This window comes from Centruroides vittatus, unplaced genomic scaffold (genome assembly GCF_030686945.1).
Source record: "Centruroides vittatus isolate TY-2023 unplaced genomic scaffold, ASM3068694v2 contig_1114, whole genome shotgun sequence".
NCBI lineage: Eukaryota > Metazoa > Arthropoda > Arachnida > Scorpiones > Buthidae > Centruroides > Centruroides vittatus.
In genome coordinates this window covers 1,025,358-1,042,665 of record NW_027120716.1, presented here as the reverse complement: position 1 = coordinate 1,042,665, position 17,308 = coordinate 1,025,358, and positions in this window count along the sequence as shown.

Below are 17,308 nucleotides of genomic sequence, written 5' to 3'. Positions count from 1 at the left end.
TAAATCAAGTTTGAATGTTTTTCAATTTAATTTTTGAAAATAGCATTACTAAACTTCATATCAACTTATTTGCCTTGAACAGTGAGACCCTGACTTGTTTTTCAAAGGACAGCATAGGGGTCAAAATTAACCCTAAAAACTTTATATCATTGACTATTTTTAATTCCTCTTTATTAATATAAAATAATATGTTCTTCTTTGAAATCCTAGAACCATTTCTAAACACCATGATAGCCGATTTCTTCGGATTAATATTCAATTTTAATTTATTAAAATATAAAGTTGTTTGCTGAATTTTCCTCCGTAAAGCGGCAGCAGTGGGGGCGATTATCACAGTATCGTCTGCATAAACAATGGAGTGAACTATATTAACATCAAATTCCAACCTCTCCTGCTCTCACCTCTCTATATCAACAGTCTGGTGACTCATAAAAAATATTTAATCTGAATTACTTCTTCCAGATTTAAATCATACGTAAAAATATTACCATCTTTTATGAAATAATCGTCTCTAACCTTTATTTTATGACCCTTAGCTTTTTCTTGACTTATCATTAAAGTTAATTTTTTCCTTCTGATCCTGGATCTCTTGCATAGATCTGCTATAAATAGAAACTTTCCCTTTCCTGTACCGGATAACTTTGACCTCTTTTTCCAAAACTCTCGCAAAATCGAGTTTCTCTCATAGCTAGAACTTAATAAAATTTTCACAATAGATTTATCTTCTCCATCTGACACACTGACCACACCATCAGGCAAACAGTCAGGTAATCCTAAGTCGTTCTTAATATAATAATTAATTTCATTCGTGAGATCGCTTGTCTTGAACGGAAAGTTCAGGACTATAATATTGTTCTTTACCTTCTCGTTTCTCAAAGAATCAATTTGAAACTCCAGCTTACCTTGCAGTTGTTTGCCAGACTTAACTATCTGGTCGAGGTCGATCACTCTCTGACGGCTTTATCCAAATCCTCTCTCAATTCTCTATTCTCTTTCTTTAGTGATGTTACTTCTGCTTTTATCGTACTTAAATCTGATTTTAGCTGTACAAACTTTTCCTGAATCAACTCGTATATTCCTTTTAAAGTGTATTGAGTCTCTTCCGTTTCACATTCTTCTTTATCCGCTGCCGATACAAAGTAGTCTTGAATATTTGAGTCTCTCACTATCCCACTTTTAGTTTTAGAAGGGGTTTCTACAATTTGTTCTTGTTCACCATTCTTCAGATTTGATAACTCATCTCCTCTCTCTAAGACTTTCGCGCTACCTTTCTGGGGTCTTCCACGCCTCTTACTTTGCATATCTGCACGATCAATCTCCTGGGGAGATCTAGCCAAAGGCCCGGGGTTAGACTCTATCCCCGCCATTTGCAATAAACTCCTTATTAAACTTAGTTCACGAATACACAAATATTCTAAGAATTTCTGATACACCATATTCAATTACTTTCCACACTGCTACCGTAAAACGTCACTTCTAGCCTCACTTGAAAAGCCCTATTTTTCATATTTAAGTAAACTAAAAATAAAGATGCTTCATTTCATTTGTATTGATTGGCCTTTACAGTACTAAAGCTGAATTAAATACTTTTAAAAACTATCTTGAGATACTGACTGATATTAATTTTTATATTAATTACATAAAAATTTAGGAAAAGTCTGTAACAGAAATTTTATAAATTAAGAAAGATTAACAAATAGTTAATATTACTTACTCTTTAATGTACAAAAAAAAAAGTTGTACCCCTAGAACCTATATCTGGTGTGATGAAAAAAAATGAAAGGGTTCACCACAAATGTTTTCGAACTGCTGTGAGTTCTTCCTCAGGTGTAAAACAGAGTTTCTGCTATGTCAGGATCGGAGGTGTAAGTGGCAAGGGCGGTGGAGTTTCTCTTATGTTGAATATCCGCTATGTGCTCCTGCAATCTGACCCCCAAGGAGCATTTGGTCAATCCAATGTAAATGAGGTCCCTATCAAATCTGTTGTCTCTAATGGAGATACTGTAGATGCCAGGTAGACTGTTCCAGTTGGGGGGTCTTTCCCATTGTGGAGGATGTCAAACATCTCCTGTACATGATCTGAATTCGGTGTTTCTTGGCAATCTCGGTGTAAAGCGTTTTAACGTACAGATTGAATGTGATAGGGATTCGTTGAACACTGTCAGGACAGTTGTCACTCTGCATGTCAGCTGTGACGGTGCATTGTGAGTGTGTGCGGTGATAACGTTCAACCAGTTTATGAGTGAGCCTTGAGAAACCGTGGGTGAATGCAACCTGGTGTATATGAATTAGCTCAGCAGCAAGTGCTTGTGTAGAAGATGAATGAGAAAACACTCCTGATTAAAGCGTTGCATGCCGCTAACTTATATGAGAAAGGGTCACATGACCCCACAGGTATGTATGTGGATGTAGAGTTTGGTTTGCAGCAAGTGGATGTGAGGATGCTCATCTCCTCCACTCTGTTATTTATGTCAAAGAAGTGGACCTCCTTGCTGTTGGCTTGTTTGAGCTCTTAGGTTAAGCCAAAAGGGTTGTCATTAAAAGTGTCGACAAAGGCTGAAATATCTGGAACTATCCTCCAGAAAACTATAATATTGTTGATGTATCTCCTGTAAAAAGGATGTTGGGGACGAAATGTGGAAGGAATTGTTGATGTACAGTTAGCATATTTGAAGGAATTGTTGATGTACAGTTTGGCATATTTGAAAAGTAAGGTAATGGGTTTGCAGTTGAATATATAAAATTCTAATGACAAACAATATACTCTTCTGTTGGGTGATGGGAGTAAATTACAATTCATTATGCACTATACATTATGCCACCATTATTCATCACTGTGTGTGGCACATAGGCAATGTAAAGCCTAATGTCAATGTGGCAACATGCATGATATGAGCAAAAGGAAGTTCATTTGTTTTGTATTGCCAAAGCATCTCTCCCACCCAAGGCACTTATTTCAGGATGTTTATGAGGAAAATGTGATGTGCAGGAAAAATATATGGAAATAGACAGTTTGAAAATGGGAGGCTGTCCTCCCATCTGTATGTGGTTGGCAAACCTTGCTCTGGATACCTCATCAATACAATAGGAGATGTGATCATGAAAATGGAGTCCTTATCCAAGGAAGCAAAACCATCTTAGCATAAGAAGTAGCTGATGAACTGAACATTTCTATGGAACATCCTATCACACTGTGTATGATTTGTTCTGATTCAAAAAGGTATGTCAAAGTTATTGTCTGATGATCAAAAAGCCATTCAAATGGGTCTTTCACTGACACATTTGCAATATTACCAGAATGAAGGCAACACATTCTTGGCATGCATCATGATGGGAGATGTGGCCATTGTTGATTTGGAAACATCCATCTTTACTGTCCAAGAACTTGCAGACAGCACAAAGTTATAGTCAGTGTTTTGTTGATTGAAACTCTTGAACATCAAGTAACTGTGAATGTAGTCCAGTATTATCAGACAATGGACAAGTTTTGTGACTCATATGCAAAGACAATGCTTGCTGTCTTAAGTTATAATCAAGTTGCATGACAACACCAGACCATAAGAACTGAATGGAGAAATATGGTTGAAAAATACTGAACACTCATATAGTCCCAATCTTGCATCCAGTGATTTCCATTTGTTTGGGTTTTGAAGTAGTCTATTGTGTTGTAACTGCATGGTTAACTAGTTGTGTATCTGAGTTTTTTATGATGATATCTTTGCATTTCCAAAATGTTGAAATGATTGTTTGGACTATGGAGGTATTATCAGACAATAGTGTTGTTCCTCACTATAAATAGTTATTTGTATCTTTTGGAAATATGCATTGTGTATCTCATAAGATCTATTATCTTTCTTTACAAACAAATCAAATATTAAATGTATTTTTTGGTGTGTTTTATATTATATTTTAATTGAAATGTGTTAATTTCTAAAAAAGCTATAAGAACATTTCTTAATAAAAAATTTAAAAATGAAAAACTTAATAAATATTTTTGGATAAGTTTATAGATTCATATGAAATAATTACATTATAGGAAAAATTATTTGTATCTAGAAAAATCTGTAGTCAAATCCACATAATAAATAAATAAAAAGATTATAAAATTATGAGTTTGTTAAAAGAATAATACTTTAAATGAGAATAAATATTGTCTATTCCAAATTTCATATTTATTTTATGTCATTTTCAATTGGAGAGTAATTAGAAAAACAAACAAAACAAAAACAACATTAATTCCAGCAAAATTATTGAATTATTCAAAAATTCAAACTAATTGCTTATTTCAAATGTGTTGATGATGATGGCTTTGAATAAGTTGGAAATGTTTGTTTTTAAATATTTTTTCTACAGTTATGAAAGTTGTTTTTGTTTTATTTATTTAGTCTTGCACAAGCCTTAATGAGGCTCACCATTGTCTTCTGATAATAATTAGTCGGCATCACTTATCAATATAGCTTCCACACGCATCGAGTGATTTTGAGAAGATTAGTACATTTGGATAAATCTAAAAACATTGCTCATGGAATTGTATGATTAATTTATAGCCTTATAAATCAACTTGACAACCCATAGACTCTAATAACACTATAAATAAAATGATATACCAGATAATATGAGATCAGGTGCAAATTAAGTAACAGCTAGGCAGTATTCTCTGCTTGCATTGAGATGGCTAGATGAGATAATAGCTAAATAAGAGTTATTCTATTTGTTCTTAAGAGACCATGTAATTATGACTGTAATTCAGTATTGTGAAAGTAATTATTAAACATTTTCCATGAAACAAAGAATGAAAACATAATTGGCTACAGAAGGCAATGTTCATTATTTACAAAAAAATGATCTACGTAATTGCTATAATGTCCTTCAGCTGTAACCAAGGAAGAACTCAGGAAACTAGTTGTTCAAATAATGAGTAAATATTTTAGTCTTCAGAAAATTTTTAATAGTGTAATAAATGATGTTTTGTGTATGAAACTTTCAAACAAAGAAGTAAAGTTGATCCCTTCCTTCTACATCAAAGTGCTAAAGAAGACATCTTGAAAAAGATACTTAGTTTTAAATTTATATTTTACTCAACTTTTTGGAAATTTCACAAAGATTACATTTTGCTGAAAAGGAAAAAAGTGACAAACAATTATCCAATTTGTAGAGGTGAATGAAATTGTTTCATACTACGAGTGAATAATTTATATATATATATTTTTAAATTAATCTTTTAATTTACTTCAAGTCAATTGCTTTTAATTCCAGAAATAAAGGACATAATGTGTCCTTTCTAATGTCAATAAAAGATGGTTGATCAACTGTATATAAAGATTATAATGAAGTATTAGGAAATCTAGATATTTTGATATTTATCAACCATAAATCCTTAGGAATAAAATAAATTATTTACCATGTATCCTTAAACATACAAATACAATACTACAAATTTAACATTGATTTAGGCTAGGGAGTTTCCAATCTTTTTTGCTTGTCAACCTCTTGAAAATTAGGTTTAATTTACCAATCGCTTTCTATTGTGATATAAATTGAATGAAATAAGAAATCAAACACAGATGAAATTTTTATTAAATTTAAACTCAATAAAAATAAATTTGTCCATTGACCCCAAATGACCTCTAGTAATTATTGATCCTCGGATAAATCAGGTGTTTCCTTGGGGATGGTTAGTAACCAGGTTGGAAATCTCCAATATAGATTATCAACAAGAACATCTTATAGTTTCCATACAAAAAGTGTGAGATTTTTGAGGAAGTTATGAGGTTTGTTTATAAAATTACGCAGTGCAAATAATTGATTGTGTGCTTGAAAACCAAGCAAATAATTACCAACTCATTGATGATAAAACCTATATAAATTGAATATAGCAAAGTATGTTCCCTCAATACTTAACTATACTTTAAACAGTTTAATAGAAATCCATTTTATTTACTCTACTTTTAAATAAAGAATTCTGTTCTAAATTCAATACTTGATTCTCAGGATGACAGACTGTATCATCCAAAAATTCATGGGATTGATTGATGATAAGTTGCATTACTCAAGCTTATAAACACAGAACTCTGACAAACAGTGATGAATGTTGATCCAATCTTGACTAAAAAGTAAACTGGTAATTCAGATTAAGAAAAGTTGTTAAAAATTTTTTATAAGATTTGGAATGATGTTTAGTTATAACAAATTATTGGTGAGCAAAATATTCAATATGAAATTTAAAATAGTAGCAGCAATTTTTCAAAAAATCATTGTAAATTTACTGTTTTTTTTTTTAATAAGATTTGTAGTTTTATTTAAAACAATAGATAAAAACAATGGAGACTTCCTAATAATCACAATGTAGCATTTCACTGTACAAGCAAAAACAAAAATAATTTTTGGCATTTGAAATTATTTATTGTGACATTGTCACAAAGCCAAGCTACAATTTTTAATCATATTTTTAATTAATTTAATTTAAAATATATGCTTTTCACCTCAAATTATTAGTAGTATCTTGCCCTTGTACATCATACTTTTCTGTTAGGAGTCATGCCAGTTACATATTAACTGCTTTCAGGGGAAAAGTTTTGAATTGAAATAATATGACTTCTGGTTTGCATCAGAAGTTCATATATTGTTAATTGGGGCCTCTAGCCCCTAAGGTTTCCATATCTGGGTCTTTCAGCTATCTAACTCTGTTCTTGAGATTAAGGAAAGACGGACGGACAACAGTGAGAATTTATACGCCAATTTTTTCAAAATGCAGCCCAACAACACACTTTATGATACAGATTGTTAATTTCAGTGTTTGGCAATATTTAAAAGAAATGCATTATATGTACCAAATCTAGTTAAATAGCACATCTCAAAAACCTCCAGGTGTCCAGCTACAAAATTCATGGGTAAACAAATGTTTTTGGACGTAAGTCCAGTGTGGTGGTGGTTGAATTATTGATTTGGTACATATACTACATTTTCTCAATTCTAAGACTAAAATCAAATTTTAAAATTTTTTCTTATGGGGAGAGAGATTTTAAAATAATCAATTTTAAGTCTTTTTGAATAATAGAACTGTGAAACATTAGCTATTTCAAGACATTTGAATTGTTTTTCTATTTCCATGTTCTTCTGTATAAACTATAACTTTCCTTATAATGTCATCTCAAAAGCATTTTAAACATTACTTAAAATTCTTTTTTCAACATGCATCAGTGTGCCCATAGGGCAGAAAGAGTTTAAATAAAAAGAAAGATATGACTATTCAGTAGTGAATTCAAAAACATCTATTATTGCTTTGTAAACTACCACATGGTCTATTCACACTGATTTCTGCTTGTTGTTTTGAACTTCGAATGTGTATAAAGCTTTAGAAGTGTTGAACACCAGATCATGTTATTAACCAATCACATGGCTTCTTTTCCACCTTTAGTTGACTAAATAAAGGTGGAAAAGAAGTCATGTGATTGGTTAATAACACGATCATGTGTTCAACACTTCTGAAGAAAATCTAGTACAACACGGTTTCACAACAAATGTATATAAAGCATTGATTCTAAGAACATTGATTTTAATGCATTTTGAACAAGTAAAAATACATTAAAAAAAAGTGCATCTTACAATTGAGAAAGCATAGCATTTAAAACTTTTTGTTTTAAATATATATTTATTTATTTATTTATTTGTCTAGTTCTTTTTGACTAATGTTTCTTAATCCTGTTAATCTGAACTTTTGGATTAATCCAAACTATCCCATACAATAGTTAGTTGACATTAGCAAAATGTACTATGTATGTTATAATACTTCAAAACTTTATATTATAGCTAAGAAAAGCTATTTAATTAGGAGTTGTTATATTTTTCAAGGATTAAAACTGGAACAAATAATATCTAAAAAAAAAGAAAAAGGAAAGAAAGACTATTTAGGACAAATCTGAGGACAGCTAGTGTTTTGTTTCAATTGTTTAAATAGATTAATATACTGTTTCTTAATTTTAATTGTGAATGGAAAAACTTTATGTTAGGAATAAAAATCATAAAAAAATAAATTTGAAAATATCCAAAATGATTTTAGTTGTCCACTGAATAGGCAATACTATCTGAAACTGACACACACACTACAACCTGGAAGATTTTTTTTAGACACAGAACAAGATGCAAAAAAATGAGAGATCCAGTAGTCCTAAATTTAACTGCATCTATACTTTGAATTACTTGAAACTATTCAATATACAAATTTTATACAACTTGCAATCAATAAAATGAAAAATATGCCAATATAATCTCAACAATTTATTTTCTTACAGTTCTACCTAATAATAGAAATATAGGAATTTTTATCATCATCAGCTTAAAAATACTTAAAATGATTTAAAAAAAAGTTATCCAAACCTTAATGGTTAATGGTATAATGGTTCATTGAGTATTATATTCATGTAATAAATGTAATTTAACTGATAAAAAGCTTTCACATAATTAATTTGTCTATAATGTATATTTTTAAGCAAACCTATAAAATTTAATAATTGTTACATGATCAATATTTAAACAAATCACATTAAATTGTGGCAAAAATAAGTCTACATGTCAAAAGGCCATAGTATTGGTTCAGTGTACTGTACATTCTAAAACATGAGAGCATTGTATATTTGTCTTCATTCAGTTACCACGGTTTACAAGAGAAAAATATGAACAATTTTAAAACTTTTAAATTGTTTTATGTATTAATAAAACTGAAAAAAATCTTTGTTCAAATGTTATTCCTTTGATTATATATTCCAGATTACTTATTTGAGATGATATCCGTAATTAACTTGTGAAATTAATCTAAATACACTGCTTACTCCATAAAATCAGTTTGAATATAAATTACTGAATAAACTATCACTTACTATCTTATATTAAGCTATTGCCTCCACACTACAGATCTGATTTTCAATTAAGTAACTCAGGAAAGTTTTCTGCTAATTAAATTTTCCTCTATTAAACATGTGTATTAACTTCTTTAATACAAATTGCAATTTGTGTAACTCTAGTGATTTCTCTAAATTGCACATTCTACAGGATTATAAGAAACTTACAAAGACAAGAATCATTTAAAATATCACATGTACTGTACTTCAGCAAAGTAAAACCCAGGAAGTTAGAACAAACTTTTAAAAATGGAACTCTATAATCTGTGTAATTATATCAATAAAATCATTAAGAATAAATAAAATTAAGAAATAGTCATCTAAATTCAAAAATTTTAGAATATAACTTAAAAAAAGTTGTAATTAATGGTCAAATATTTATAAAATAAATTATTTATATATTTGTAATAACACTGCCCTCACAGAGAAAGAAAACACCCTGTTGCAGTGTTTTCTTTCTCTTTATGCTAATAAAGATTATTTTCATCAACTTTTTTTCCCCTATTAAACGACTATCAGAAAAAACTTGAAAACAAAAAATTTGATTCAGAAGTGTGTAACTTACTTCTGAAAAGAATTGCAGAATTATAATACATGAAAATAATTAGAATTCAGATTTAATCTTATCATAATATTGCATTCTTTGAATTTGGTTGTTTATTGTTTTATTAGACTTCTATGCCATTCCTTTAATTTCTGATATAAATGTTCAGAATCTACAGTTACATTTGTATACAGTAGAACCCCTCTAGTACGTCGCTCTGGTTAATCCGACTGTGGTCGGAGTCGAGAAACTTGTCCCGACTCGTCAGTGACTCACTGCCCGTCGCGTTCTTCTGTGTTTGTTACAGTGTACAGTATGTAGTAAATACATACAGTATTGCTCTTTTTCATTAATAATAACAGCTTTTGTGCAATTCACTGCAATGTTTTTACTGTAGAGAACAATACAGTCATTCTTGAGTTGAAAGATTTGTTTATTTTACTTTTTTTCTGATAATCCGACCTTTCTTGCATTCCGACTATACCCCCAGTCCCAAAGATGACGCATTAGAGGGGTTCTACTGTAATATAGTTTTTTATATATAGAAGCTACAGTGTGATTCACTTAGGATTGAACACTAATGTGGAATATCTATATAAAATGAAAAGATGAAGCATGAACAGAATGATTATTTCATGAAACAGTCAACCAAGGTATGTTTTACACCACATTGTTCAAATGTGACTGTACAATCATGAGGTATTGAACAAAGTGTTCAGTCCCAACTGAGTCACCTTGTAGTACATCTCCATTACTATTTCCCCTCAACACTTGTGTTGTATAGTTGCATCTAGTTTTATATGAGCATTTATACTTAAAAAATTGCTCTAATATGTGATAAATATCTATGACAATTCATTACAGCACTTTTAACTTTTCTCATATAAAATGCAAATAATGATCACATTAAAAAATAATTCATTAGAAACACTATAGCAAATAGCAATTCAAATTATTAGTAATATTACCATTTTTCATACATTAGAATTATTTTAAGTCTAATAATTAAAACATTTATTTCATGACATTTGTCATCCATCTTCGAAGGCAATTTGAGAGAAGACTGCGTTGAAAAAAGATAAAAAATGTGTGTTGATTATGAAATTTTAAATATATCTTAATTTATTACCAAGAAATAGAAAGATGGTGTTGAACAATGGAAACTTATTACAGATGTGCTGAAATAGGCCTACAGTAAAAATTAATAATGAACGTGTCACTACATTGGGTTTACTTTTTATCATCTGCTTATGATTAAAAAGATGAGAGAGATCAGAAGTGTTGTTTCAAGCACATCTATTTACAACTCATTTTGAATCTTGTTCTCACATGGGGATATTAAGTTGATTAAATGCTTTACAAAGTAAAGGTTTATTATTAGATATCACTCTGATAGCTGGAGGACAATCATTTCATGCTCATAGTGTAGTTATAGCTTCATGTAGTGATTATTTCCATGCCATGTTTACTAATGAAATGAAAGTCGCCAAAGCAAAATTTGTCTGAATGGAGTAACTATAGAAGAGATGCACTATCTTTTAGAATATGCATAATTAAAACATTTAATTATCATAATCAAAAATGATTAATTTTCATAGTTCTGATTTCCTAAAATTTCTTTTAACTTAAAAATCATACTTAGCTATTATACTTAAAATACTTTTTGGACTCTTACTTTTGTCAAGTTTTTCAATGAACTAAATACTCAAGATATTTAATATCATTTCTGTTTGAATGTTTTGTTATGTTCAAATATCATTTTTGTTTATATCTAAAATGAAACATTTTTTACACAAAAACTTAATTTGCAAATTTAATTAACCTATGAATAGCTTTCAAAAGAAGAGAATTTACCATGCTATTTTTTTACATTATAAAAAATTAACAGTAGAATAAGTTACAATTTAAACTAGTTCAATAATCTTGTTGATAAGAAAGATTCCTTATACTATCAGGATATTATATTGCTTCATTCCCCATAACTTGAAAAGGTTTCCAAATAAAAAAAAAATTCTACTGAACAAAAGTAACTTATAATTAACTCAATATTTAGTAAAAATATTATACAGTAATCTTATTACCAGTATTAAACAATATAGCATTTCTTCCTATGAATTAAATCTGAATTCTACTTGTATTTTAAACTTTACTCATAGGAGAAAATGCTGCATTCTTTCTAATCATTTAAAAATCCACATTTGTTACAGTTTAAACAAACTGAAATCTGTTCAAGAAAAATAAAAATTGCATTTAAGTTCATTCTTTTATATTTATAGAAATAGTTTATGCCAAGGTTAACAACTTGTTTGAAACAATTCATTCTATTAATTCTCAACTGAATTTTGGATTCTTAAACTAATCATTTCACTTTCCATTGAGAATTTCTTCATAAATCTTTAAATTACAAAATTAATTTTTAAAACTTTAGTTATAAATGTATACTTAATGCAAGTATTCTGCATAATTTAGAAAAGTTTCAGATGCATAGAAAATGTATTACTGAACCATGCTGGTATTTAAACTAATTTTGTAATTAGAAAAGTACATTACTATTATCATCATAATGAGTTTTATAACTATTTTATATTGTATAGTTTAAGGAAAAAAAAACATACCAGATAGCAAATAATCTAAACATAGAAACCAATGAACTGCAAAAATGACAAGGTTATAAAATGATAGAAATCTAGCTAATAATTTTTATTGATAGAAATTAATTTGTATTGGCCTAATCTTTGGAAGTTTGACATTGCTTTATAAGAAAAATCTTCCATGCTAATGAAATTCCCAAATAATTTGGATAAGATATTTTAGATTAAATACATCAAAGAACAGAACCAACAGAAATTATATTCAAAAAATTTAGTAATTAAAACTAACTTCTGTACTTCTTAAGTATATAATGCTTTTGATGTTTTTTAAATTAGCCCAATTTCTATAAAATCCTTCCATAACCTAGTCTATTTGGAAGTTCATTGACTTCTACGTTTGGCAACTTTATATTTGCAGTTTAAAAACTTTAGAACAAAGTAAAACTAAAGGAAAAAATAAAACACAAGTGACAAATATATTCTGCCCCATTTTATTACACTTTATACCAGCATAGTCAGTAATATGCTGGAGATTAAATTACAACTTAAGACATCATTACAACCATCAAAACTGCTTTATAGAGAACAGCATTGGTTGAGGACTGACGGTGACAAGATACATGACCAATCAAATGACAGTTCACAACTGATATCCAAGCTGAACAAACTACTGTAGAAATTACATCTTGGGTTTTCTGAATGTAACAATTGAATACAAACAGTAGATTAGCACAATGTAGAATCATATCTTGATAAGAGTTTATTTTACTTTTTTTTGGAAAGAGAATAGCCAAAGAATTTGTATTCAGAATAAAAATGTAAAATCAATTCACTTATAATACATAAGATACTTTACTAGGAAAGCTGGAAAAGTTAACTTTATTTCAATTTTTGTCCCATCATCCAAGATGATTGTTCTCAGTAGCATCAAGATGAACAAAATTTACTAGATTTTCATCTAGAAAGAATGAAGTATTCTGTGACAAGTGTCACTAAATTTTTTTTATACTACTAATGACACCGTCAGCCCTGTGAGGCTTAAAATGGCAGTTCTTCACTATGTAGTGCAGGAAGGGTTTCATAAACACTTGAATCAAAAAACAGCAGGTATGAAGTCTAACAAGAATTATGGCAGAAAAAGTCCTTCAATTTCATTCTAGTAGCAAATGTCACATAGCATATTTCCGGGTCCACTCACGTGCTAACTCATTGTACTTGTCACGGTCCGTTTTATAGATTCTTGCAATTTCCGGTACTAATGGATCATCTGGATTTGGATCACATAACAGTGAACAAATTGAAAGCAACACTTTAGAGATTGTTAGGGCTGGCGACCATTGTGATCTTAATATATCAAGGCAGATGCTACCATTACTGTTGATATTAGGATGATATATACGTGTAGTAAAGGCCACCTTAGGTGGTTTAAATGGATAATCTGTTGGAAAATGAATGGTCAAGAAAAATACCCCTCCCTGATAAGGACTATCTGGGGGACCCATAATGGTTGCCTGCCAATGAAATAAATCATCCCCTACAGGTCCCGCAGAACACTGGGCAGGTGGGTCACGTTTCAAATCCTCCAATTCCTTTTTGATACGTTTCAATGCCATGTTCGACTACAGACAAAAAAATCGAAATCCCTTTAATCTTCGCTTAATCCGAATTACAACTTATTCTTCTAATCAATAGAGGTCGGGATGATAGAACCTTTCCACCAATAACCAGATGGAACGTGGATCACGTGAGAGCTTCAACCAATTGTCTTTTAAATCACGTGACGACAACGTCACTCACCCTCTTCAGACCACCTCCCTGTGGCGGTTCTTTACCCGTTTCGCTTTAACTCACAGTCGCTAGTTTTTTACGTAAACCTCCTCTACGCTGTTAAATTTAGCTTTTTCTAATGTTTAGACTGTAGTACATACCAAAGTGCTGACGAAAGTCGAAATTTGTTGTGTAACGATGTCAGAAACTTGGCCCGCTCGTCAACGAACTGACTGCAGCGAGTGAAAGACAGAAATGGCGGATGAAAAGAGAGCAGGTAGTCGAGAGTATCGAATGTCTACTGATTACTGAACGCCACCTAGTGATAAGCAAACATATACAATTTCACAATTTACATCATTTTGAAAAACAATATTTAAAAAATGATAACAAACTTATTATTATTACTATAAAATATACAGGAATTTCCTACATTTAAAAATTAAATATGTTTTCATGAATACAAATTATTAACCCGTATCGAAAATTCATTGCAGAGGATAAATTCTATTTATATTTTAAAACAAATACAAACGGTTAAATACATAAAAAGTAAATGCAGCTTATTACTAAAATGAAAAAGTTTCAAATGTTTTAAATACTTGATGATAATAATAATAATAACTTTAAAATTTTAAATTTCTTTTTTTTAAGTTGTCGCATAATTTTTTTTACTGAAATAGCTGCATTATTCTGTTTTTAAAGTTAGAAATACGCGTTTCTCGAAATTATGATTCATAACTTAGAAATATGTAGATGTATCGTTGTTTACTCTAATATTAATTAATATACGATATTCGATTGATAAAAATAAGATCTAGCGCGACGATTCGCAGTGTAAAAATGAGAACATGCAATCATAGTAGCGGCAGGTGTCCAGTCTTTTTTTTTTCTTCTTCTTTTTAACTCTCCGCCCTGTGGGCACTGAGAGGGCCTCTATTTTCAAGCCCATTATAGGTTCGGCCAGACCACAATGGGGCAGCACGGTGGTGAGGGACGGGGCCCGACATATCCGGACGGACTACCCCGAAAAATTCCTGGAGTGTTTAGTCCAAATTCGATCCTGGGTTCACCAGAGCAGCAGGCTACCGCTCTGGAGATCCGATCTTCTAGGCCCTGCGGCCATCTAGTTTTAAATCTTCCTGTTTTCAGCAACCCATGTAAAAGACAGTACAGTAGACCCTCCTATAACACGGATTGATATAAGACGGATTCGTATAATACGGCGGACAAATTGCGATCGTGTTCGTATAACACGCTAAAAGAATGAGACAGATTGTCATTGCCGACTCGTGTCTCGACGGGATTGGTCGAATCTGGACCAATAGTGGACATTGCACAAACTGTTAAGTTTAAACGAGCAACGGACCTACTAAAAAACATTTATTATTCAACGGCCATAAAAATTATATTTCTATTAATGATGTCTCCAAAGTTCAGCGAATTTTTCGCAGAAAGAATAACTTATCAGAAAACGCGTCCGCCGTTCGATGAGCCGCTCCGCGACGAAAACAAGCTTAAGCAATGGCGTCTTCGAACGGTGCGTACTCGGTAAATATTTTTACAATTTTTTGTTTATAGCATAGTTTATATGGATTATTCCCAAAAAAACTCTACGTGTATTGGAAATGTTCGAGTCAAATTAGTCTAAAATCGATTAACAACGACGAATGTTACTAGCAAGGTAAATAAACAAATTGAACTATTTTAAAGTATTTATAGGATGTTTAATAACACTAAATAATTATTTTTAATTAGCGTTGTGTCTCCTACCATACGATAGGACTATCTCATACTTTTGTTGTGGGACGTAGTGGCTTATGTAAATCCGAAAGTAGCTCGGAAATTATTTTTAGAAAATTTACAAAACTATTATGCTGTTGACGGTAGAAAATGCTGTGAAAGAACAAACCTACTCCTACAGAATTATGATAAGCTTTTTTTTTTTTTTTTTTTTTTTAACTCTTTCCCTCCTGTGGGCACTAACAGGGCCTCTTTTAGAAGGCCCATTATGGGTTCGGCCAGGCCCACAATGGGGCGACCGGGTGGTGAGGGACGGGGCCCGACATATCCGAACGGACCACCCCCCGAAAAATTCCTGGGGATTATTCGACCCGTTCGGATTCGATCCCGGGTCCCCCAGAGCGGTAGGCTGCCACCTTGACCGCTCGGCCATCCGGCCTAATTATGATAAGCTAGTATGAACAGAAATACAGTAGAGCATCGATTATCCGACCCGATTAACCGACCACATTCTAGTCGGCAAATTCAAATGTCCCGTAGTGATATAGCGCTACAATATTTGGTTATGTCTTGGCTACTTTAATATTATTTTTGTTAAATTTTTGCATGTTTTAGCTGGCAGCACTGGCTCGACCATGAAAGAGAGGCTAGTATTTAAACGAGGCCTAATACACTATACTAATAATGTATTTTTTCATACTTTTCGGTTATCCGACTTTTCAGTTATCCGACCAACCCCAGTCCCCAATTGAGTGGGATAATCGATGCTCTACTGTATATGTGAATATTCTATAGGCACTTCACATCACTTGCAAAAAAATTGAATAATTAAATAATTTCTGGATTAAAATCGTCTATTTCTTTACAACATTATTCATAAATGCATAAATAATCATTATTTTCAAAAAATACCTCATAATTTTAACCCTAAACACAAAAAAAAGTGAAGTTTAGGCCGAATTTTTGCTCGTTATGCTAGACGTAGCGAACCCCGTTGTCAACCTTCTAGAATTGCCAGATGACGGCTCTCGACGTCCGACGTTCACGTTTTGGGCTGAAAACGTCGGCCGCAACCTCTCTATTATCATATTTACGCTCATTAAAATCTATTCGTATTCACCAATCTCTTTTCACTTTTGTGTTTTTATTTTTTAATTACGGTCTTCCAAACTTCGAAATTTCATCTGCATCTTTCATATTCAACACCTTTTACTCCGAATGCTCACAGAATAAATTTATAATTGTTCCATTATTCAAGTTCGTTAAAACTTTCTCTTTATATTGGGTTTCATTCTAACTTGTATCTCTATCACAAACCAATCTAGCTAAACTCATTTTTAAACTTTCTCTGTGTAATTCTTTTCAATGTTCTTTAATTTTAGTTCCAAATTTTAAATTCCACATAAAAACTTTTTCATCTTTATTATCCTTGACGTTTACTGCAAGTATTTCTGATTATACGGCTACCATATAGTAGCCGTATAATCATTTGAACATTCTCATTTTGGAAGCAAAAATTATTTTCCACACACATTTTTCTGAATTTCCTGTTTTGTCCGCATTTCCAGTGATCGAACGTTTTTCTTTACTCTGGCGGTACCTCCATAGGTGTAGAATATTTTCAGGACCTAAAATTTTCCCGAAAATCATTGCATACTAGATAAGTTGCCAGATGTCCCGGATTTTTTCCGACTGCCATCTAGCTATAGGAATTGTTTTTACAATGAAGTATTCTTTTCTTTTTTCACATTTTAAATATAACTCCG